At 40.2% G+C, this 24,251-nt stretch overlaps 1 protein-coding gene across 1 annotated transcript in view; it reads left to right on the forward strand.

The window, feature by feature from the left end:
* The first annotated feature begins 7,618 nt into the window (after positions 1-7,618).
* The window catches only part of CEP83 (centrosomal protein 83), a 135,680-nt gene continuing 119,047 nt past the window's right edge, over positions 7,619-24,251 (forward strand). The window contains exons 1-2 of the mRNA XM_060306608.2: positions 7,619-7,687; positions 19,670-19,803. The gene's annotated coding sequence lies outside the window, so the exon portion shown is untranslated. The remainder of the gene's footprint in view (positions 7,688-19,669; positions 19,804-24,251) is intronic.

The following is a 24,251-nucleotide window of genomic DNA, read 5'->3' on the forward strand; positions in this document are numbered from 1 at the left end:
ATAAGAATGACAATGGGGAGGTCTCCTGGGTCCTTATCAAGACTGGTTCCTCATCACTCTTCCACATAAATTGGGAGGTCAGTTCTGAGAGCTTTCCTTTATTCTCCCAAAGGGAGAGAGTTGAAGAGAGTAAGAAAGTAAGTGTCCTAAGTCCAATGAGTGCTACTTCCAAGGATCTTTTATCTTCTACCCGCTGAGTCATCTGAGACCTTGCTGCTGAGGTCACAGCATTGATTCCTTCAACTAGGTCACCTAGCTTTTCCTAGGGTTTCCCTTTGGATCACAGATTGTCCAGAGTTTTCAGAGCTTGTTCCCGTGGTCCCCATCCTGTGTTTGTTTGGGTTTGTCTCCTTGCCTTGTCAAGTTTGGCTTTATACAAGAACTTTCCATTTTTCACATTCCAAGCTTTGTCTTCCTGACCAGACTATTTGCATCCATTAAGCTTTTTCCCCTCGTGCCTGCTGACCCCGTCTCTTCTCATCATTTAAATTGCATTTCTACATTCAGCTCCATTTCCACTGCCGAACTGGGAAATGTCTATCAATCATTCTATGAAAATTTTTGAGTGCTGCCTGTGCAGAGTCCTGTCATAAATGCTACACAGTATACCAATAATTTGACACAGTCTTTGTCTTTAACTTCCCTCTGAGGTAATTTGAAAGAGAAAAAACTAATATGTAAAATGAGAGGTAACTACACAATAAATCATGTTTTCCAAAAATTACCATCAGTTCATACTGATGCCAAATGCGAGTCAGGGAAGATGGCATTTGAGCTGGGACACTGAGAGATGAGAAGGTTTGAATAATAGAAAGGAAAGGGGTGGGCAGCCCAGGAAGAGGGAAGATAATTAAAACCTTGATGACAGGAAGGTACAAGGAAAGGTAAACTTGATACAGGTTGTAGAGTATGAATATGAAGCATTAGATGCAAGGAATTTAATAGTGGCTGCTCAAGAGTTTTTGAATAATGTGAAAGCAATGCTGAGAAGAACAGCTTGGAAGCTTTGGTCAGTGTGAAGAATTAGGAGTCAAGGGGACCAGTGAAAAGACTGGTGCAGTAGTCCAGCTCTGACGGGATAAGAGCCTGGGCTTCCAACTGGTGTAGGGCAGAGCACTTCTTTCCTGAGACTTTCACCAGCTGATTTCTCTTGGTCCAGGTTTAATCATGAGCCCATCCCTGAGCATATCTCCATGGCAATGGATATGTGGTGATCTGATTGGCTAGGTTCTGGCCCTGGGGGTGGGGCCAACTCCACCCAACCACTGACAGAGGGAGAGGGGTGGTCCCAAAGGGAAATCAAGACTGTTATCGGAAGGGAGGCTAGAGCCTGAGAATATAAAACTAGTCCTTCTCACTGCTTTCCATTCATTCTTCCACCTACCACAGACTAACCCACCGCTCCATGGAAACTGTTCTCACCAAGATCACTCACTCCTTGTTTACCAAGCCGAAGATCTTTTCGTGCCTTATTATCTGCTGCATTTGACACTGTTCTGCCCTCTAACTATTAGTACTTTCCAAGGTTCAGTTTTCAGCTCAGTCTCTTCTTCCTGTCCGCATTTTCTCCTTCTTTGGCTGCCTCAGAAGAGTTCAGACCCTTCCTCCTCCCACCTATCTTGGACATACCTCTATTGTGGCACATCTTACACTGTACTGTGATTATTTGCGTGCATCAGAGGCTATATCTTTGTAGCTCCAGCCCCTGGCACTCAACAGGAGTAGACTCAATGACTCAAAAGAAATGGAGGGTGCCGGGGAAGTCAGTTTTGGAAAGAAAGAGAGTGAATTTGACTTCAGATTGCTGTGTCAGGGATGGTGGGACCATCAAACAGCAGTGTCCAGTGGAGACAATTGAAGACATGGTGCTAGGAGGAGCCCACTGGATTAAATTTCATGAGAGTCGAGACCTTACCTGTCTTGTTCTAGCTTCTAGAATATGGCACAAGGTAGGTGCTCAATAAATATTTGTTGAAACAGTGCAGGGAGGTGATAGGTGGAACCATGTGTGATTGAGATTCTAAGGGTGGGCACAGAGCCAGGCCTGACCCCAGGGGAAGGGTCCTGCATTTAAGAGAAAGGATGAAGACCAGATGTCACATGCAGGCAGACATGTGCCAACAAACAAGGGACGGGCACCTTTCTCTTCATGTGCCCCTTTTTCATTAGGAAAGAAATCTTTCTTAGAACCCCTTTATTCGATTTCACCATATTTCATTGCCTGAATTAGGTCACATGCCCATGCTGGGCTGCCAGAGAGGTGAGAAAGCAAATATGTGACCTTTTCAGACTCTATCAAGACTCTGTAAATCGAGTTTGATGACATGGAAGAAAGGAGAAGGTACAGGGATGGCTAAGGGATTGTATCTGCCTCATAGAGAGAGGTGAAATTTTAAATGGGGAGGAAGAGGAGTACAGATTTTCTTTAAAAACCCAGACTTACTTTGGGGACATTCTTTCAGGTTCAAAGGGTTCTTCCAAATTAATTCTTCTAGTATATTACACAATATGCAAATGATCCAGGAAAACTGAATCTCCTCTCGCGTCCCCTCCTGCTCACCTCCTTCTCAGCAGCAGCAGCAGGATCTTGGTTTGAACACTTAAACAACACTGGGGTGTCTGTTCTCCTCCAGGTCAGGGGGGAAGTTGAATTTCAATGACTCCAGTTCGAAGCAGTGGTGTACTCTAGGAAAGCTGACTCTGAGATTTGCCAGATGGGTCAGACCTATTTGCAGTCTTAAAAAGGCCTGAAATTGGGCTTCCCTGGTGGCGCAGTGGTTGAGAGTCCGCCTGCCGATGCAGGGGACACGGGTTCGTGCCCCGGTCCGGGAAGATCCCACAGGCTGCGGAGCGGCTGGGCCCGTGAGCCACGGCCGCTGAGCCTGCGCGTCCGGAGCCTGTGCTCCACAACGGGAGAGGCCACAACAGTGAGAGGCCTGCGTACCGCAAAAAAAAGTAATAATAATAAAAAGGCCTGAAATCATAGCCCTGACACAAAGCTGCAGGGAGCAGAAAGTGCAGGCTTCCCCTTCTGAAAACAGCATCAAGGAAAATGTTGCCACAAAAGAATTCATTTTCCTGTTCCCTATCCCAGCCTGCAGTTGGGCCTAGACTCCTGTTCCTGAGGGACACAGTACAGCGGTGTGAGATGGGAAAAGGAAAGGAGCCAATGATTTTTTAATGCTGGATTTTTGAAGTGAAGGAGAACGTGATGATTGCTAGAAAAAGGAAAAAGTGCAGGCGGAGGAAGTGATTGGGAAAACCACTGGCAGGGCTAAAGCAGTGGAGAAGCCGCCCTAGACTGACAGCAGGACAGAAAAAGACCTTTGTCAGAGGCAGAAAGAGACAGTGGCCAACAGGTCAAGGTAGACAGCAGCCAACAGGTCAAGGGAGGCCTTCTTGCCCTTTTATGTGGAATCCAAAAAAAGCCAAACTCAGAGCAACAGGGAGTAGAGTGGTGGTTACCAGGGGCCGGGGGTGCTGGGGGAAATGGGGAGATATTGGTAAATGGGTACAAACTTCCAGCTACACGATTAGCTTGTTTTGGGGATCTAACATACAGCATGGTGATTGTAGCTACTAATACTGTATTATATACTTGAAAGTTGCTGGAAGAGTAGATCTTAAGTGTTCTTACCACAGAAAAGAAATGGTAATTATATGATGGGATGGAGGTGTCATCTAAGTCTGTGGCGGTAATCATTCTGCAATATATAAGGGTGTCAAATCAACAGGTTGTTACACGTTACACTTGCACAATGTTATATGTCAAGTGCATCTCAATAAAGCGGGGGGGTGGGAAGGATGGCCTTCACAATGTCAGGACCACAGGGGAAATGTTTTCCACAAGCAGCCGACTTATTATAATAGCATTTCGGAAGCACTGACCGTGCCAGGCACTGTTCTAAGTTTCTACTTGTATTATCTCACTTGGCAGGTAGTCTTAGTTTTCTTCCATGACAGAAAAAGAAGCCTAAGCACAGAGAGGTTAAGAAACCTCTTGCTCCGAGTCCCTGAGTGACTGAAGGGGGAAGGCAGGGTGTAAGGGAAGGCTGTCTGACTCTGGTTAGCACTTGTGAGCCGCTCTGCTAAATCCCTTCCAGCTGGTGATGCAGGCTTCCTTATCACTTAGCAGAGACAGCTCTGGTCACTGGGGGCAGCTGAATTTCCATGGAGAAAGGAGCATCTCCTGGCGGCTTTGCCCTCTACACTTAGGACTGTGGAAGGGCAGCCAGGAAGCGAGTGTCCTCCTTCCACACCAGGCGCAGAGCTAGGGCTTCGGAAGGGATCTAACTCCAGCTGCGCTTGTGTGAGGAGGGCTCGGTGGTCAGGACAGGGGCCCTGGAGCCAGGCTGCTCAGGTTCCAATTCTGGCTCCACTGCTTATGAATGTCACACCCTGAGTGCGTTCCTTAACCACACCATTCTTCAGTCTCCCATCTGTAAAATGAGGTTGGTAGTAAAATTACCTACCTCATAGTGTTGTCGTGAGGATTGATTATACATAATATATACATATACACAAACGCATATATCGATACAAAAAAATTTCAATTTTAAAAAATTTATATATTACATATTTATTATTTTATACATATACTTTTAATGTATTAACCATATTAATAAATTATATATTAAATATATAAAATTATATCTGTATATAAATATACACATATTTATATTGTATAAATATACACATGTATCGTATACATATGTATGCATGTTTGTCAATGTTTATATATTATATATTTATTTTATACATATACTTTATATATTAAGTATGTTATACATATTATATATATATATATATATATATAAAATGATGAACAGGGTCTAGTGCATAGTAAGTGCTGTGTGAGTGTTAGCTTTTGTTATTAATGGGTCATTTCTTCTTACTCTGAAGGGATAAACATTGTGGAGGAAGTTTGGAACTCCCTGGAAGACCCAAGGACTCTTCTTTTTTAAGCCCCTGAACCATTTCTTAAGCAGAAGCAGTGTGACTGTTGTGTGATGACAGGTTGGGCCGAGTGACTCCCAGATTCTAGTTGGTTTGTGTCGCTGTGGGATGTACTGATGGCAAAGGTGCATAAATCTGATCTTCTCTGATATTTTCTCCTATAAATTCAAGTTGGAAATTAGTTCTTCAAAATCGTGATGGCCCAGATATTATTTACATTGCAGGCCCAGCTTAAATATGCACATTTCCATGAAGCCGTCCTGATTCTCACTTGGAAATAAAATTCCCATATTCTGTGCTTCATCCTTACATCTCTTGTGGCACCTATTGTTATCATTTTAAAGTAAGCTTTGAACATTTTTATGTATCTTTTAGTCAGACTTATCAAGGTATACTTTTTGTACGGTAAAACTCCCCCTAATTTTTAGTGTACATTTCTGAGTTTTGACGAACACATTTAGTGGTATAACCACCAGGACCATAATGAAGTTATATAACATATCCAACCCCCAATAATTCCCTTGTGCCCCTTTGCAGTCAACCCCTTCCACAAAACCTAGGCAACCTGGTCTGTCACATAAATTGAATCATACCATGTGTTGCCTTTTGAGTCTGACTTCTTTCACTTACATGAAATTCACCCAGGTCGGTGCACGGATCAGCAGTTCACTGCTTTTCAGCGCTGAGTACAACAATAGTAGCCCTTTATTGGATGCATCACAGTTCATTTATCCATTCACCGGTTGAAGAACATTTGGGTTCTTCCAGTTTTTTTTAAGATAATGAGTAAAGCTGCTCGTTTGTATACAAGTTTTTTTGTTTTTAATTAATTATTAATTAATTAATTTTTTTTTTGCGGTACGCGGGCCTCTCACTGTCGTGGCCTCTCGCGTTGCGGAGCACAGGCTCCGGACACGCAGGCTCAGCGGCTGTGGCTCACGGGCCTAGCCGCTCCGCGGCATGTGGGATCCTCCCGGACCAGGGCACGAACCCATGTCCCCTGCATCGGCAGGCAGACTCCCAACCACTGCGCCATCAGGAAAGCCCTAATTTATTTATTTATTTATTCATTTTTGGCTGCATTGGGTCTTCCTTGCTGTGCGCGGGCTTTCTCTAGTTGGCGGCGAGCGGGGGCTGCTCTTCGTTGCGGTGCACATGCTCCTCATTGCGGTGGCTTCTCTTGTCATGGAGCACTGGCTCTAGGCACGCGGGCTTCAGTAGTTGTGGCTCGCGTGTTCTACCGTTTTGCATGCCCATCCAGCAATGAATTCTAGTTACTCTGCATCCTTGCCAGTGTGCTTCCTTCTTCTCTTCCCTCCTTCCCTCTCCCTCTCCCTCTCTCCCTTTCGTTTTTTCTTTCACTGGCATTATAATAGGTGTGTAAGGGAGTGAACTTTTTGTTGAGGTATAATATACTTACAGAAAAGCGCACAAATCCTGTGTCAAGCTTGATGAACTTTTACAAAGTGAATGCATCCTTGTAACCACCATCCCAATCAGAAATCAGAGCATTACCAGTGCCCCAGAAACAACCCTGTGCCCTCTCCCTGTGCTGTGGAGTAAATGTGGCTCCCCCTCTGCCAATGCATATTTTGAAATCCTAACCCGCAATGTGACGGTATTAGGAGGTGGGGCCTTGGGGAAGTGAGTAGGTCATGAGAATGGAGCCCTCCTGAATGGGATTAGTGCCTTTATAAGAAGAGACACTAGAGAGCTTGCTTTCTCTCTCTCTGCTCCATATTAAAGGCAACCTTATTCTGACTTCTATCACCGTAGATTAATTTTTGGACCTTCTATAAATAAGATCATACACTTATACTCCTTTATGTGGCTTCTTTTGCTCAATATTATGTTTGAGAGGTTCATCCATGCTGTCGCATGTAGTTATAGTTTGTCTGTTTTCTTGCTGTAGAGCATTCCATTGTATGAATATACCACAATTTATTGAACTGTTTTCTTTTGGGTTGTTTCCAGTTTTTGTCTTTTATGAGTGATGCTTCTGTGAATATTCTCATGGCCATTGGGAAGGTACCCAAGACCACCATCTGGTTCAATAATTCACTAGAAGGACTCACAGATCTCAGAAAGAAAGCTATTATACACAGTTATGGTTTATTATAGTGAAAGAATACAAACTAAAATCATCAATGGGAAAAGGTTCATAGGGCAGAGTCCAGGAGAGTTTCAGGTGTGAGCTTCTGTTGTCCTCTCCCAGTGACAGCACTCGCTTCTCCCAGCAGTGATGTGTGGCAATATGTGTGGATTATTGCCAGCCAGGGAAGCTCACCCCAGCCTTGGTGTCCAGAGACTTTATGGGGGGTCATGTAGATATGGTGACTGCCCACGTGAGTGTCATTAATCTCCAAGTCCTCCAGGGGTCAATCTGATACCATGTGGCCCGAGGCCCTGACCATAAATCACATTGCTAGCATAGATCAGTGGTCCCCAACCTTTCTGGCACCAGGGACCAGTTTCGTGGAAGACAATTTTTCCATGGACGGGGGTTGGGGGGATCGTTCAGGTGGTAATGTGATCGCTTGCCTCTCACCTCCTGCTGTGTGGTTCGGTTCCTAACAGGCCGCGGACCAGTACCCATATGCGGTCCAGGGGGGTTGAGGACCCCTGGCACAGATGATCTGGAATATCCTAAAGCCCCCAGTCAAGACCTTCCGAGGGCTTAGAGGTTACCTCCTAGGAGCTGCTCAAGAAGCAAACCTTTGTTTGGGCAAGGGTAAGCCATTATTGCATACTTACTTGTATGTGTCTTTTGGTGAATATATGTAGCATTTCTGATGGACATATATGGAGGAATAGAGTTGCTGTGTCATAACTGATGCATATGAGTTATGCTTTAGTGGTTATTATCAACAGTTTTCCAAAGTGGCTGTATCAGTTTATTTACATTCTCACTAGCAGTAGAGGAGCTCCATTTGTACATGTCTTAGCCAACACCTGCTGTTGCCAGATATTTCATTTTATTTGTTTTAGCCTTTCTGGTGGGTGGGTAGTAAAATCTCACTGTGCTTTCAATAGGCGTATCCCTGCTGAATAATGGTGATGAGCATGTTTTTGTGTGCTTATTAGTCATTTTTATATCCTCGGCACTTACTATTATCAACTTCCTATATTGTAATTTAATTCAATTCAATAAAACAGTCATATAAAACTCTAGCATGTGCCAGACCCTGTGCTGAGGCCGTGAGGAATGTAACAGTGAACCAAATGTAGTGCATGCCTTCCCCACACATACATACACACACACAGAAGAGGAAGCTCCTTATGTACTGATGCGGAAAGGTCCCCAATATATTCTAAGTAAAAAAAAGGTGCAGAAAAAATGTGTATAGTATGCTACCATTTGTGTGGAATGTTTGCAGGAGAAATGAATACACACACGCACACATACACATATATGTTTAGTCTTGGATCACGCATAAACATTTTTCAGGTGGGTAAACAGAAACTATAATAGCTACTTGTAAAGGAAGAAAACAAAGTCAATGGGGGATGATGGGGAGGGGAAAGAGACTTTTCACTGTACAGTGAATCTTTCATACCATCTGAAGAGTCAACTAATCATGAATTGAAAATATTTAAAATTCCATAAATTTCCAAAGAGCAAGACTTGAATTTGGCACACACTGGCAACTATGTACATAGCATGTACGTTGTATTTAGGTATTATAAGCAATCTGGAGTTGATGTAAAGTATGCAGGAAAATGTGTGTAGGTTATATGCAAATATTATGCCATTTTAGGTAAGGGACTTGAGCATCCTCGGACTTTGGTAACGCAGGGCAGGGCAGTGGCGGGGGTGGGGTGGGAGTGTCCTGGAATCATTCTCTCGTAGATAGTGAGGGAATACCGTTTTATACTCTGATGTGTAAGCAATGTAAATCGTTTTACCTAAACCTAAGTCTTTTTACCTTTTAAAATCATTGTATAGAAATATTTAAGAAAAAAGTAAATATTGCTTCTGTCTCCATTCTGTTTATAGTCCAGTTGGGAGGAATTGTGGGGAAATTATGGACACTAGTTATGGACAGTAGTTATGGATACTAGTGAAGGGGAGACTACAGGATCCTTTGGTAAAACATACAAGGGCCACCTAACCCAGGATTTTTTTTTGAGGAAGTGTATTTCCTGCACAGTTTCCCAGAGGAGCCAATGTCTAAGCTGAGACTGAAGGGCCAGTGCGACTTAGTCTGGGAAAGTCTGGGGATTGGGAAGGATGTTGTTGATGGAGGAGGCCACAGCCTGGGTCTGACGGTGGAGCGCAGTGTCCTGGGCTCCAAACTGTGAGCAGTTCTGTGTAAGGGGATGGAGGAGCCCCGGTGGGGAGGCGTAGCAACAGTTAACTGGGGCTAAATCTTGAAAGCTCTGCAGATGCTGGATGCCTAAGGCTTGGGGAGCCACCTTAGGGTGTTTAAGCAAGAGAGCGACAAGAACACACTTGCGTTTCAGAAAGATCACTTTGACTCAGAGAGAATGGATTGCAGGACTACAGGCTGTAGGAGGCTATGGAGAATATGGCATCGTGGGTAAGAACTTGGGCTTTGGAGTCAAACCCACTTAACCTGCTTCTGTAAGTGGAAGAAAATTGCACCTCCCTCATAGAATTATTGGAAAAGTAGAATGAGAAAATGCTTATAGGGTCATTATCACAGTGCCTAATACAAAGTAAACCTTCAATAAACATTAGATATTATTACAATATTCTCCTGAGTCTGACCACTTCTCACCACCTCTACCTCTACATTTCTAACCCTGGCCACCATCTTCTTTTACCTGGATCATTAGGGTAACCTCCTAACAGGTCTGCCAGCTGCCATGCCTGCCCCATCAGTCTATCCCTTACAGCAGCCAGATTTCTTTCAAAATGTGACTCCATCACAGACACAGCCTCGTTTTCCTAGTATGTGAAGGGCTAGAAAAAGGTTGACAATCCAGTAGGAAAATGGGTAAATAAGATAAATAGGCAATTCATTGAAAAAAACCACAAATGGCTCTGAAGTGTGTAAAATAATTGCTCAGCCTCATTCATAAGAAACATGCAAATTAAAACCATTTTTCCACCTATCAGATTGGCAAAGATCAATGCGTTAGATAATACTCTGATAATTGCAAGTAACATATTGCTGGTGGCATAGTAACTTGTTACAACCTTAATGGAAGGCAATCTAGCAACACTTGTGAAAAATACCAAAGCACAAACCTTTTGACACAGCCATTTAATTATGTGAACTTACCTTATAGCTATAATGTCGCTTATGTAAAACATCTATAAAAATGTATTAACTTCAGCATTGTTTGCAATAGCAAGATATGACTGCCCCACAACCACCTCTAATTTCTTATTGCTCTTTTCCCTTGGACACTAAACTCAATTGACAAACCTACTATTTCTAATATGCCAAGCATTGCTCCTGCCTCAAAGGTACTCACATGCTGTTCCCTCTGCCTGGAATGCTGTTCTCTCCACCTGAAATGCTGTTCCCTCAGATAGCCAGATGGTTCAGTTCCTCTTTTCATTCAGTCCTCTGTTCAAATGTCATCTCTTCAAGGAGGACTTCTCTGATTACCCCATTTAAGTAGCAGCTCCCCATCACTCTGCTCCATTATAATGCTCTATTAGTTAGCTTTTGCTGTGTAACAAACCATACCCGAACCTAGTGTCTTAAAACAACAAACATTATTATTTTTTGACATTCTGTGGGTTGGTTGGGCAGTTCTTCTGGTTGGGGCTGGTTTGGCTGTGGCCAGATGGTCTCAATGGCCTCACTCACATGTATAGGATCTTAGCTGGAATAGTTGAAATGGCTGGGATAATACTTGTTCATATGGTAGCAGAAGAATTCTCAGAAGCCAGAGAAAGCAAGTCCACTACACAAGTACTTTTCAGTATCTTGTTTGCACCTCATTTGCTGATGTCATGTTGGCTAAAACATGTCATATAGTTGAGCCAGAGTCATTGTGGGAGGAAAATACTCAGGGGTGTGGATACTGGAAGGCATGATTGGGGACCATTACTACAATATTGGGGCATAGATTCTTCATAGCACTTATCACCATTAGATATTTTACTATACATTTGTTCATCAATTAACTGTATCCTCTACATAAGGAGTATAGAGCCCTCATGAAGACAGGGGCTTTGTTTTGTTTACTACTTATCTCTTCAGCACCTAAAACAGTGCTTGGTATATACTAGGCACTCAATACGTATTTACTGAATAAGTGAATTAATGAATAAGGAGATAGTTAGGAGGCTGTTGTAATAAAAAGTGGGAGAAGGGGAGCAGGAGGGATGGTGACCTGACCTAAGGCAATGGCAGTGAAGATTGAGAGAAGTGGCTGAAGTGACCAGATAGTAGAGGTATTATGTGGGAATATAAACAAAACTTAGTGATTGCTTATATGTGGGAAATAAGAGAAAGAAGTCAAAGATATTTCATGTTTCTGAGTTGGCCAATTTTTTATTAATTAATACCCTTAAATGCACATAACTCCATCTCAAGAAGCCTAAGCAATAGGGAAACTGATGGGAAAGATAATGGGAAAGATCAGATAATTGAAGGCTTGTATAACCAACGGGCAAAAGGGAAGGGAATGCAGTTCGGTCTTAGGAAAACTGGATCTAGTCTCAAACATGACCATGACTCTAAAATTCTCTTTACTATATGTCTTTTTGAGAATTGGCTGTACTTTCTCTGTCAGTTTGTTTTCCTAACTTTACTGCCACTGGCAGTTCCTAAATTTCCAATGTAGGGACAACTGGTTTTTCCTATCTTCAGTTTTTTACAACTGTTTTTTATAAGTTCTGTGGTAGAGCTCTTGCTGACTCATTCCCCAACCAGTCAACTGTGGTCAGTGGGGTAGCGTACCATGACAGGCCCAACCTAGATTAGGGGTCCACTCTAGACTAATGGGCTAAGAGCAGGAGGATGGGACCATTAAGAACCTGGTAATATAGCTGGAACCACATGGTTGGTGTAAGAGGGAGAGAAGTTAACTAAAGAAGGGAGTGCTATTCACAGACACAGGGAACTCAGGAGAGGATTTTGGGTGAATATGTGTTCACTTGTTTAAAAATCTCTGTTATTGGACTCGTTTAAGGCAGAATCTGTGTCTGATTCATCCCTCACAGAATTATACACACAAACACACACACACATTTTACTAAAAAAGAAATATTATTGTCTTGGTGCTTGTTTTCTTAATATATCATTTTAACACTCTTTTATAGGATTTTAATGACAATAGTGTCCTAAGATATGAATATACCAAAATTTATTTAACTAATTTTCTGTTGGTAGACATTTAGGTGGCTTCCAGGGTTTGTTTGTTTGTTTTGCTTATAATTGATAATATATATGTGTAAATTTTGGGCCTCCTCAAGACCAATGCCACTTCTGATACCAACTGAAAGTGTGGAGGTCCCCAAGACCACTCTCAGGTTCAATAATTTGCTGGAAGGACTGACAGAACTAGGTGAAAGCTGTTACCCTCATGCTTATAGTTTGTTAGAGTGGAAGGGTGCAGATTAAAATCAACCATGGAAAGAGGCACATGGGGCAGAGTCCATGAGAGTTCCAAGCAGTAAGCTTCCAGCTGTCTTCTCCCAGTGGAGTCATGGGCAGCCCTAGCTCCTCTCAGAAACAATATACATGACAATACTCCATAAGCATTGCACACCAGGGAAGCTCACTTGAGCCTTGATGTCCAGAGTTTTTACTGGGGCTTGGTCACAGAGATATGGTCTACTACCTACGTGGCTGACCTTAGCCTCCAGCTCCTATAGGGTTTAAGCTGATACAACGTGGCTCAAGGCCCCAACCGTCAATTCATTGTTAGCACTGACAATCTGGTGTAGCCCAAAGGCCCCAGATAAGCAAAGGCACTCTTACCAGGCAGGACATTCCAAGGGCTTAGAGGTTACCTCACAGAAGCTGAGAGCAAAGACCAGACCTCTCTTTGGATAACGTTAATTCTTTACTTCTCAGTATATAATATATTGATATATAATACTGTGATGAACACCCTAATAGTTTTATCTTTTTTGAAAAAGTAGCTTTTTTGTCTTTATAAAAATGAATGGGCCTTCCCTGGTGGCACAGTGGTTGAGAGTCCACCTGCTGATGCAGGGGACACGGGTTTGTGCCCCGGTCCGGGAGGATCCCACATACCGCGGAGTGGCTGGGCCTGTGAGCCATGGCCGCTGAGCCTGTGCGTCCGGAGCCTGTGCTCCGCAACAGGAGAGGCCACAACAGTGAGAGGCCCGCGTACCACAAAAAAGGAAGGGAAAAAAAAAAAAAAAAAAGAATGCATGTCCTTTATAAAACAAAACAAACAACATGGTAAAGTAAAACAAAGAGAGCAAAATTAGCCCAAATTCAATCACTAGGTGATAATGGTGATTATAACATTAGACTATGCCCTTGCAGACACCTTTTATGCAGTTTATATACCTAATAAGTATAGAGTTTTATATCAACAAAATCATTATATTCATGTTGACTAACAATTAGTTTAAATTTTTAAATTGTTTTTATTAACCATTGACTAGATAAAAAAATATTTATGAAGTATAAAGAAGCATATTTCTCACCAAACACCCATAACTCATCATCAAGTTTAAGGGAAAAAGCTCAATATTTTTGTTACCTTTAGAGTCTCTTGTGTGCCTCTCTCCAACTTGTGCTCCTTCCTCTCCCTCAGAGTTAACCACTGTCCTGAATTTATGCTCATCATTACCTTGTTTTTAGTTTTACCACATATATTTGTTTCTCTAAACTACATATGAATTAGTTTTTGCATGTTTTTGAGTTTTATACAAATGGAATCATCCTGTATACATTATTCTGTGACTTACTATTTCCTCACAACAGTGTTCTTGAGAGCATCCATTTTCACTGCTGTGTTTATTTATTTATTGCACTGTTGGTTGACAGTGGGGATTGTTTCTGTTTTCTTGGTCTTACAAACAGTGTGGATATGAACAAGAGTTTCTCTTGACTACATGCCCAGGAGTGGAACTGCTGGGTCATGAGATATGCACATCTTCAACCTCATCAGATAACATCAAACTGTTTTCAGAAGTGGACGTGCCAGCTTACATTCCCACCAGCAGTGTAAAAGTGTTCCAATGACTTTACGTTCCCACTGACACTTGATATTTATTTTTGTATCTTTGTCTACTACCATGCGGATCGAAGTACAATTAGAAACTTGTGATAGGTATTATCAAATTGCTCCTCAAGAAGGACTTAACAATATATACACCCACTAGCATTCTACGAAAATCTTGTTTCCTTACACCTTAGCCCATAATGAAAACTATGTTTTAATATTTTCCAATTTTAATTTTAATATTTGCCAGATGGCCAGGTGAAAAAATTATCTAATTTTAGTTTGCATTCTTTGTTTACAAGAATTTTCATGTTTTTTGATGTTTGTATTTTTTCTTATATAAAATGTCTTTTCATATAAAATTGTGGTGTTTGTAGATCCAAGGTCAGGGGTGTGAGAGTGGAACCTTGACTAATGAAAACTTTTCAGACAGAGTAAAGAGGTATGGTTCTGTGCAGCACAAGAAAAGACAAAATTAAGTCTGGAGGTTCTATTATTTCAATTTTAGCATGGCTCTTTCACCCTAATTGAAAGGAAACTGGAGATATTAGATTTTGACAAACTATCAAATTAAATTTTGTTTTCATTGTATGAAACTTATATAGTACAGAATTAGAAAGATATTTTAAAATAGCATTTACATAATTGGATTAGATATGAGTATAACTACAAATAACCTAGACTCGTCCATTTTCTCCAATGATCTCAAAATAATATCCCTATAGTTTTTAATGTTTAATAATTAAAAAACTGAAACTTCAGGAAGATAAATGATTTTTGTACAGTCACAGCAAAGTCAATATCAAGGTCAAGAGCAAATTTCATTTTCAGTCTATCACTATGGCCCAAACTCTTCAAACTGCCTGCAAGTTTTTTATGTATTAGGAATTTAAGTGTTTTGAAGATGAACGACTTCAGCCAGAGAACTGTTAGTTAAAATACAAAACAAAAACATTAGCACTGAGAGCTTCTAAAGTGTTGAAAGCTAAGTGTTTTAATGCTAAAACCCTTGACATTTAAAAGGCTCAGGAGCCAAGGTTATTGAAAGCCAGCTAACATGCAAATTATAATAATTTATCTCTCTCAGGCCTTGGCATGCTTCTTTTTGATGCCAGAAGTAGAGTGAGATATTTGAGATTTAGATTTTTTGGAAACTTGTATAAATTAAAATTATATTCTGCGTGGAAGAATATCCTTGAATCATTTTCCCTATTCCTTTCCCTAGGAACTGGCTGGACTTTACAACCAATTTTGAGTTAGTGCAGGGGGATCAGCTGTGAGAAACATCCATGACACGGTTGAGAACACCCTAACATAAAATATGGTGCCTTAATGTTGACTATTGTAAGTTGAAGGAATTTGAGAAATGGCCTGTGAAGGAAGAATTTTCTGACCTTCCACTGAAGCAGGTCATAAACCCCTCATATGAGAGGTGTCCTCCCTAAACTTGGAGAAAAGGAGCATCCTTATCTCTGAAGACAAAGGACACAGAGAAGAATCTGAATGAACAGGTCTTGCTAAGTCACCACCAGTTTACTATGCTTTGCGGACACACTTTGTCCTATCACATTTTTTCATGACTTTCCACACTTCATCAAACCTACCATAAAAATACTCAGGTTTAACCACTAGGTCAGGTCTTCACTTCCTTATGAAGCCTCCCATGCTGTGTAAAACTTATATTAACTGAATTTGTATGCTTTTCTCTTGTTAACTTGTCTTTTGTTACAGAGTCCCCAGCCTAGAACTTGGAAGCGTAGAGGAAAAGGATACTTTTCCTCCCCTACATCCAGTAATTTCCTCAGGCTGTCCTTAGCCTCCTAATGCTTCAGGTTTTGATATCCTGTGCCTTCCTTCTGTCTTTCTTCCTCAAGGGTTATTTAGATATAATTTTGATGTCAATAATAAATGAATGAAAATGAGAGGCAGTAATCTGGTATAATTGTCAATTCTATCCCCAAAGTTAACATTTTGGAATAATGTTCTTTGCTTATAAACAACTTCCTAAACACCTTGGGAATTTGGTGGGGAAGGATGTGATGCGGACTATGTTTTCTTGTTTCAAGGAATTCAACCCTCATTTCTGAGGGATTAAAAACTGTGCCATAGTGTCCTCTATCTTTTTTTCCTCCCCCACAAAGCTAAAAGAATTTATAGTAGGATAAGGTAGGTTTGCAGTTGTTTGGGAGCTCTTCCAATTCCATTCTGTCACAGGCCATCTTCTTTCACTCTCATCTCAAACTTAGGGTCTTGGGGGATTCAGGCATTATTTATTTATCTATCTATCTATCTATTTATTTATTTATTTATTTATTTATCTATCTATCTATTTATTGTTGGGTTGCGTTGGGTCCTCGTTGCTGCACGCAGGCTTTCTACGCTTTGTTGTGGTGCATGCATGGGCTTCTCATTGCGGTGGCTTCTCTTGTTACGGAGCACGGGCTCTAGGCATGTGGGTTTCAGTAGTTGTGGTGCATGGGCTCAGTAGTTGTGGCTCATGGGCTCTAGAGCACGAGCTCAGTAGCTGTGGTGCATGGGCTTAGTTGCTCTGTGGCATGTGGGATCTTCCCGGACCAGAGCTCGAACCCGTGTCCCCTGCATTGGCAGGCAGATTCTTAACCACTGTGCCACCAGGGAAGCCCCCAGGCATTAGTCTTGAGTTAGAGCAAAATAATATAACTGGAAATCATCTTGAAAAGCTAAAATAGGAAGGAAAATCCTCAATGAAATATTAGCAAACTGAATTCAACAATTCATTAAAAGGATCATACACCATGATCAAGTGGGATTTATTCCAGGGATGCAAGGATGGTTCAACATCTGTAAATCCATCAACATGATATCCTACATTAACAAAACAAAGAAAAATATCATATGATCATCTCAATAGATGCAGAGAATACCTTTGACAAAATTCAACAGCGATTTATGATAAAAATTCTCAACAAAGTGGGTATAGAGGGAATGTACCTCAACATAATGAGAGCCACAAATGACATACCCATGGCTAACATCATACTCAACAGTGAAAAGCTGAAAGCTTTTCCTCTAAGATCAGGAACAAGACAAGGATGCCCACTATGACCACTTTTATTCCACATAGTATTGGAAGTGCTAGCCACAGCAATTAAGCAAGAAAAAGAAGTAAAAGGAATTCAGATTGGAAAGGAAGAAGTAAAACAGGCAATATTTGTAGATAACATGGTAATATATATAAAGACTCCACAAAAAAACTGTTAGAACTAATAAATGAATTCAGCAAAGTTGTAGGATACAACATTAATATACAGAAATCCGTTGTGTTTCTACACACTAATAGTGAGCTATCAGAAAGAGAAATTGAGAAAACAATCCCATTTACAATTGCATCAAAAAAATACTTAGGAATAAATTTAACCAAGAAGGTGAAAAACCTGCACTCTGAAAACTCTAAGACATTGATGAAAGAAATTGAATATGACACAAATAAATGGAAATATATATCACACTTGTGGATTGAAAGAATTAATATTGTCAAACTATCTAAAAGCAGTCTAAAAGTTCACTGCAATCCCTATCAAAATACCATGGCATTTTTCACAGAAGTAGAACAAACAATCCTAAAATTTGTATGGAACTATAAAAGACCCTGAATAGCTAAAACAATCTTGAGAAAAATGAACAAAGCTGGAGGTGTCACACTCCTTGATTTCAGACTATACTTCAAAGTTATAGTAATCAAAACAGTTTGGTACTGGCATGAAAACAGACACATAGATCAATGAAATAGAATAAAGACCTCAGAAATTAACCCACGCATATAGGGTCAATTAATCTATTACAAAAGAGGCAAGAACATACAGTGGAAAAATGACAGTTTTTTTAATAAATGGTGTTGGGAAAACTGGACAGCCACATGCAAATGAATGAAACTGGACCACTGTCTTACACCATATACAAAAATAAATTTAAAAATGGATTAAAGGGCTTCCCTGGTGGCGCAGTGGTTGAGAGTCCGCCTCCTGATGCAGGGGACACGGGTTTGTGCCCCGGTCTGGGAAGATCCCACATGCCACGGAGCGGCTAGGCCTGTGAGCCATGGCTGCTGAGCCTGCGTGTCCAGAGCCTGTGCTCCACAACGGGAGAGGCCACAACAGTGAGAGGCCCGCGTACTGCAAAAAAAAAAAAAAAAAAAAAAAGGGTTAAAGACTTGAATGTAAGACCGAAACCATAAAACTCCTAGAAGAAAACATGGGCAGTATACTCTTTAGCATCAGTCTTAGTGATATATTTTTGGGCCTGTCTCCTCAGGCAAGGGAAACAAAAGCAAAACTAAACAAATGGGACTAAATACATCAAACTAAAAAGCTTTTTGCACAGTGAAGGAAATTATCAATAAAAAGAAAAGACAGCCTACTGGATGGGAGATGTTAGTAAATTATATATCTGATAAGGGGTTAATATCCAAAATATATAAAGAACTTATACAACTTAATATCAAGAAGACAAACAACTTGAATAAAAAATTGGCAGAGGACCTGAAAAGACATTTTTCCAAAAAAGACATACAAATGGCCAACAGACACATGAAAAGATGCTCAACATCACTAATTATCAGGGAAATAGAACTCACAATAAGATATCACCTCACACATGTCAGAATGGCAAATATCAAAATGACCACAAATAACTGTTGTTAAGGATGTGGAGAAAAGGGAACCGTCATGCACTGTTGATGGGAATATAAATTGGTATGGCCACTATGGAAAATATTTTGGAAGTTCCTCAAAAAATTAAAATCAGCATTACCATATGATCCAGCAGTTCCACTTTTGGGTATTTATCTGAAGAAAACGAAAACACTAAGTTGAATAGATACATGCATCGCTATGTTCATTGCAGCTCTATTTACAATAGCTAAGATATGGAAGCAACCTAAGTTTCCATCAATAGATGAATGGATAAAGAAGATGTGAGATACATATCTATCTATATCTATCTATCTATCTATCTATCTATCTGTCTATCTATCTATCTAGAGGAATATTAGCCATGAAAAAGAAAGAAATCTTGCCATTTACAACAACATGAATGGACTTAGAGGATATTATGCTAAGTGAAATAAGTCAGACAAAGGCAATTACTGTATGATTTCATTTATATGTGGAATCTAGAAAACAGAATAAATGCAAAAACGAAACAGGCACAGACTCAGATATAGAGAACAGAGCTTGGGGTGGAGGGCAAAATAGGTGAAGGGATTAAGAGGTACAGACTTGCAAGTATAAAATAAATAAGTCATGGGGATGTAATGTACAGCATAGAGAATATAGTCAATATTTTAACAACTTTGTATGGTGACAGTTGGTAACTAGACTTATCATGGTGACTATTTTGAAATGCATATAAATATCAAATCACTATGATATACACCTCAAAGTAACATGATATTGTATGTCAATTATATCTCAGTTTAAAAAAGGAAATAAAAATAATAAATGAATAAATAAAAATAGAGAGGTAGTTAAAAGCAGTTTTAGAGTAAAATAATCCTGGGATGGGAACCTGGCATTGAATTTTGTTTTTCCTTCCTTTCCTCCATCAGTGAGTGTTTACTGAGCACGTCCTATATGCTCCTAAGCTTTGAGAATGTAGAAGTGAAAAAGACAGTAGGGGTCCCGGACGCCATGGAGCTTACATAAACGAGAGGGGCGAAGATAGTAAAGATTTCTGATACTGGTAAGTGCTATTAATAAAAATGATGTGGGTGGTTGAAAACTCTGACAGGAAGCCAATTTTAGATAAGGTAATCCCTAAGAAGATATTTGAGCTAAAACGTGAAGGATGAAAAAGAGCCAGCTAGGAAGATGAGCTGAGAGAAGTTTGAGACAGTTCATATTGTTTATACTACAAAATCCCAGAGGCAAAAAGAACTTGATGTGTTTGAGGGAAGGAAAGGACGATATTGTGAGTAAAGAAGAGTGATGGTGGGGGACAGCTATAGGAGACTGGGGCAGGAAGGAGGGGCTAGACCATGCAGGGTTTTCTAGGCTATAGTCAGGAGCTCAAATCATATTCCAAGAGCAATGGGAAGCCATTGAAGGCTTTAAAGCTGGCAAGAGTGATGGCAATGGAGATGAAAAGAGGTGGATTTAAGATAGATTTGGGGTATAAATCTGACATAACTTGTTTATACATTAGCAGTGGGGTGTGAGGAAAGGGCAGAAATCAAGGATGACTCCGGGATTTTGGCTTGAGCGTCTGGGTTAGACAGTGTTGTCATTTGGTGAGGCAGGGAAGACTGAAGGACGGGAGCTGTTTAAGATTTATTTTCTTTGAAATACCTATTAGAAACCTGTGTCAAACAGGCAGTTGCATACCTGAGTCTGAAATGCATGTTGATATCTGGGGTGGGAGATACACGTTTGGGAATTATCAACACATACAAGGCATTTAAAGCTACAGGACTAGAAGAGATCATCTGGGTAGAGAAGAGTGCTCAGGTCCAAGTTGTGGGCAAGCCAACATTTAAATATCAGGCAGAAACAAAGGAGCTAGCAAAGTGTCTGGTCAGTAAAGCAGGAGAAAACTTGAGAATGTTTTAAGGAGTGGTCAACCCTGTTGAAGGCTGAAAGGCTGAACACTTACTTGTGTGGCTTCGAGTAAGTTACTTCATCTATCTATCTAACTCAATTTCCTCATAAAGTAAAATGTGGACAAAAATAGTACCACACTTATAGTGTTGTTGGAAGTATTTAAAAAAAAAAGCAACGTATGTAATGTTCTATGTATCTGGCATGTAATGAGTGATAAATGGTAGCTATTCCATTTATTGCTGTTGAGTTCTGAAACCTGTAAGGGGGAATATATGTCAGGGGGGAAAAAGTACATACATTTAGTGGAAAAGTTCTGAATAACAGATATCCAGTTTCATTACATCTTGCAATCATTCTTTAATGTTCCTTTTAGTCTTTGTGTCTTAGCTCTGCTGGAATCAGGGCTTAAGATATGAGAATTCCTTCTGCTGTGGATAGTCAAAAGTTGCTATGACAACTGCCTGGAAATGAAAGTCCTGTGCTTTATTTATTTATGTGAGGGTGATGTGCTACAGAAAGAGGGAAACGAGACTGCCACAAATGTTGCCTCACAACCTTTGGAAACAGGACATGTGAGGGCCATCTCCTCTCTCATACTGTCAGTATCCTTTATAATTTATATAAGATTTACTCTCTTCCTCTTTTTTCCATAAAGTATTTGAGGTCTTCAACAATATTAAGATACATATAAGTTAGGCAGTTTTAAAAAGGTAAATCAAGAAGATTAAATACTATTTGGAGGAAAAGTAATCCGTAACAAACATACAATAGCGTTGTTAACACTGTGCAAAAAATTTAACTCCAAGTAGTTTGGAAGTCAAATAAAAATGGAAAACATGATGGTTTAAGGAATTCTCAAAAGTCTGCTTCAAGGCCACAGGCAGGTTGATTAGAAGAGAGAAACTTTTAAACTGATATATATGTTGATACTCTGCAATAATAATAGTAGCCAATACTTGCATACCACTTTATAGTTCATAAAGCACTTTCATGCTTTACAGAAGGTGGTGTTACAGCATTCTATTTTTTCTTCTTGGTCCCCAAACCATACAACAGGTTAACACAGATAGAGAACTTGAATCATAAATCTTTTACTTCCAAAACCCTGCTTTTTCTAGTAAACTAAGAGGCAAATTCCTTACTTGCAACTAAAAAAAAAAAAAAAATTGTGAAATACAACATTCACAAAAGTACATAAAATTTGTATACATATTTTAAGAAATAACTGTAAAACAAATATCTATGTAGCTGCAATTTCAAGAAATAGAATACTCCTGTAACTCTAGAACAGCATTTCCATTTTTTGGTCTTAGGACTCCCTTATGCTTTTAAAAGTTATTGAGGACTTCAATAAGCTTATGTTTATATGGCCTATATCTGGCAATATTTACATTATTAGAAATTAAAACAGAATTTACAAAAATATTTATTAATTAATTTATTTCTGGCCACACCATGCAGCTTATGAGATTTTAGTTCCCTGACCAGGGATTGAACCCCGGGTCCTGGCAGCAAGAGCACAGAGTCCTAACCATTGGACCACCTGGGAATTTCCTATTAATTTACTGTAAAATAACAGTAAGTTACTGCATGTAACCTAAAGAAAACTTTATGAAGATTAAACATTTGCCAAAACAAAAAAAAGTGAGAAGAGTGATATTTCACAAATTTTTTTCAAATCTCTTTAATGTCTGGTTTAATAGAAGACAACTGGTTTCTCATATCTGATTCTGCATTCAGTCTGTTGTGATATTCTGCTTTTGGTTTTGGGGGTTACAGGGCAAGCATGTGAATTATTAAGAACTGAAGACAGTCAAGGCCCAGTGGACTCAGGAAGAGCTTTTTACCTCCCCTTGAACTGCCTAAAACCATTCCGATAGGGAACTTGTGCCAAGAAGAGCACTGTTACCAAAAATAACTTTTTATATCCTAAAGACTTATCTGCATGGCCTGGCAAACATTTGTTCACCATAGATCTGCTCTTCTCATCTTCCTGTGAATTATCTTCCTTCCCTTTGAGACCTCACACCCCTATCCTCTTCTCCTTAGCTCAGGATGGTATATAAGCATTAATTACCTGACAGCTGAAGAGTCTCTCAGGTCTATGTGGGCTCCCGTACATACAAAAATAAGTTTTCTCCTGCTAATCAGTCTTATGTCAATTTAATATTAGGCCAGCCAAAGAACGTAGAATGGACAAAGGGAAACGTTTTCTGCCCCCAGAGGGTTAAGTATATGAAGAAAATCTGGCCCCACACAGAAATGTAGTTGGAAAAGGGGCCCTATTTTAGTGGCCTTTTCAGATAACTGTGGATATTCTTTGTACTATACCAGACCTCCACAGGTACTAGTTTTTAAAGGTTAGTTGCAATGTGGAATCTAAAACTATATCATATTCTGTGACATTAAAATCAGTTGGTCTAACTTGAATGACTCTGTCACCCATACATGATTTGGTAACATTATGCACCGTTCGTTTGGAAAATACTGCTTCACTGAGTTATGCAGATTTTCCAAATATTGACACATTTCATTATATAATATCAAAAAAAATCACATTCACTAATCTCACTACCAACCTTACCACAGAGATCTTTCAAGTACTGGTATGTAGTCAAGTGCACGATGGTGGATGCAAGTTTTCCAAATTTCTAGTTTCCACTTGCAAGTTCGAATTTTGTCATTGGCATCAAATAGCATCACTTATTTTCCTTGAAGTGACTGGCACACTTTTTGAGAAAATGTCTCTCCCAAATACCCAAGTCTGTACAACTTTTGTCAGCATTCTTTCAAATAAAAATGGTGTTCTATAAAAAAGTGTCAAGTTCAGCACTCAACAGCACAAGTGCTTTTCCTTGAGACAGCCATTGTCCTTAGGGTGTGCAGCAGAGTGCTTTATGTTCTCAAAATGTGGTCTCCAAACCAGCAGCCTCAGTATCACCTGGGAACTTGTTCAAAAATACCCCCTCCAGGTGATTTGGATTCCCTCTAAATTTTGAGAACCACTGCTTCAGTCTTCTAGCAATGGTTCTCAGTCTGGGTCGCACGTTAGAATCACCTGAGTAACTTAAAATTTCCAATGCCTAGTTACTCTTGATCAATTAAGTCAGAAGGGTGAGACCCAGATATAAGTATTTTTTAAAGTTCCCTTGATGATTCCAAAGTGCAGGCACTGCCTTTGACTATCTGTCCCAAACAGTTCTCAGCTGTTTCTTGTCTGGGTGCTGGGTAGTCGTCTATTGAAAATGAAGCTCTCTGACAAGTTTCTGGAGTGTTAATAACTAGCCTGCTGCTCTTTGGAGAAAAATCAATTTGTCTTCAGAATGATTTTCCCATCTTGAATAGTTAGGAAATCCCAAATGGTGAACAAGAAAATGTCCTGGGAGAACTCAAGATACTTTGAATTGTTAAGCCTCTTTTTTAGGAAAGTAGAAATCCTGGCAGGTCTGGTGAGGTACCTGCTTTGGTTACCACTGAAGCTGCCCATTTAGCTGCCAAGGCTTGCTCTTCTCCATAGCCTTCATTTCTCCACAGACTGTCTTAGATTAGCAGCTGTCACCCTTATTGGACTCAATATTCCCATTTTATAAT

The sequence above is a fragment of the Globicephala melas genome, chromosome 10 (genome assembly GCF_963455315.2).
Source record: "Globicephala melas chromosome 10, mGloMel1.2, whole genome shotgun sequence".
Classification (NCBI taxonomy): Eukaryota; Metazoa; Chordata; class Mammalia; order Artiodactyla; family Delphinidae; genus Globicephala; species Globicephala melas.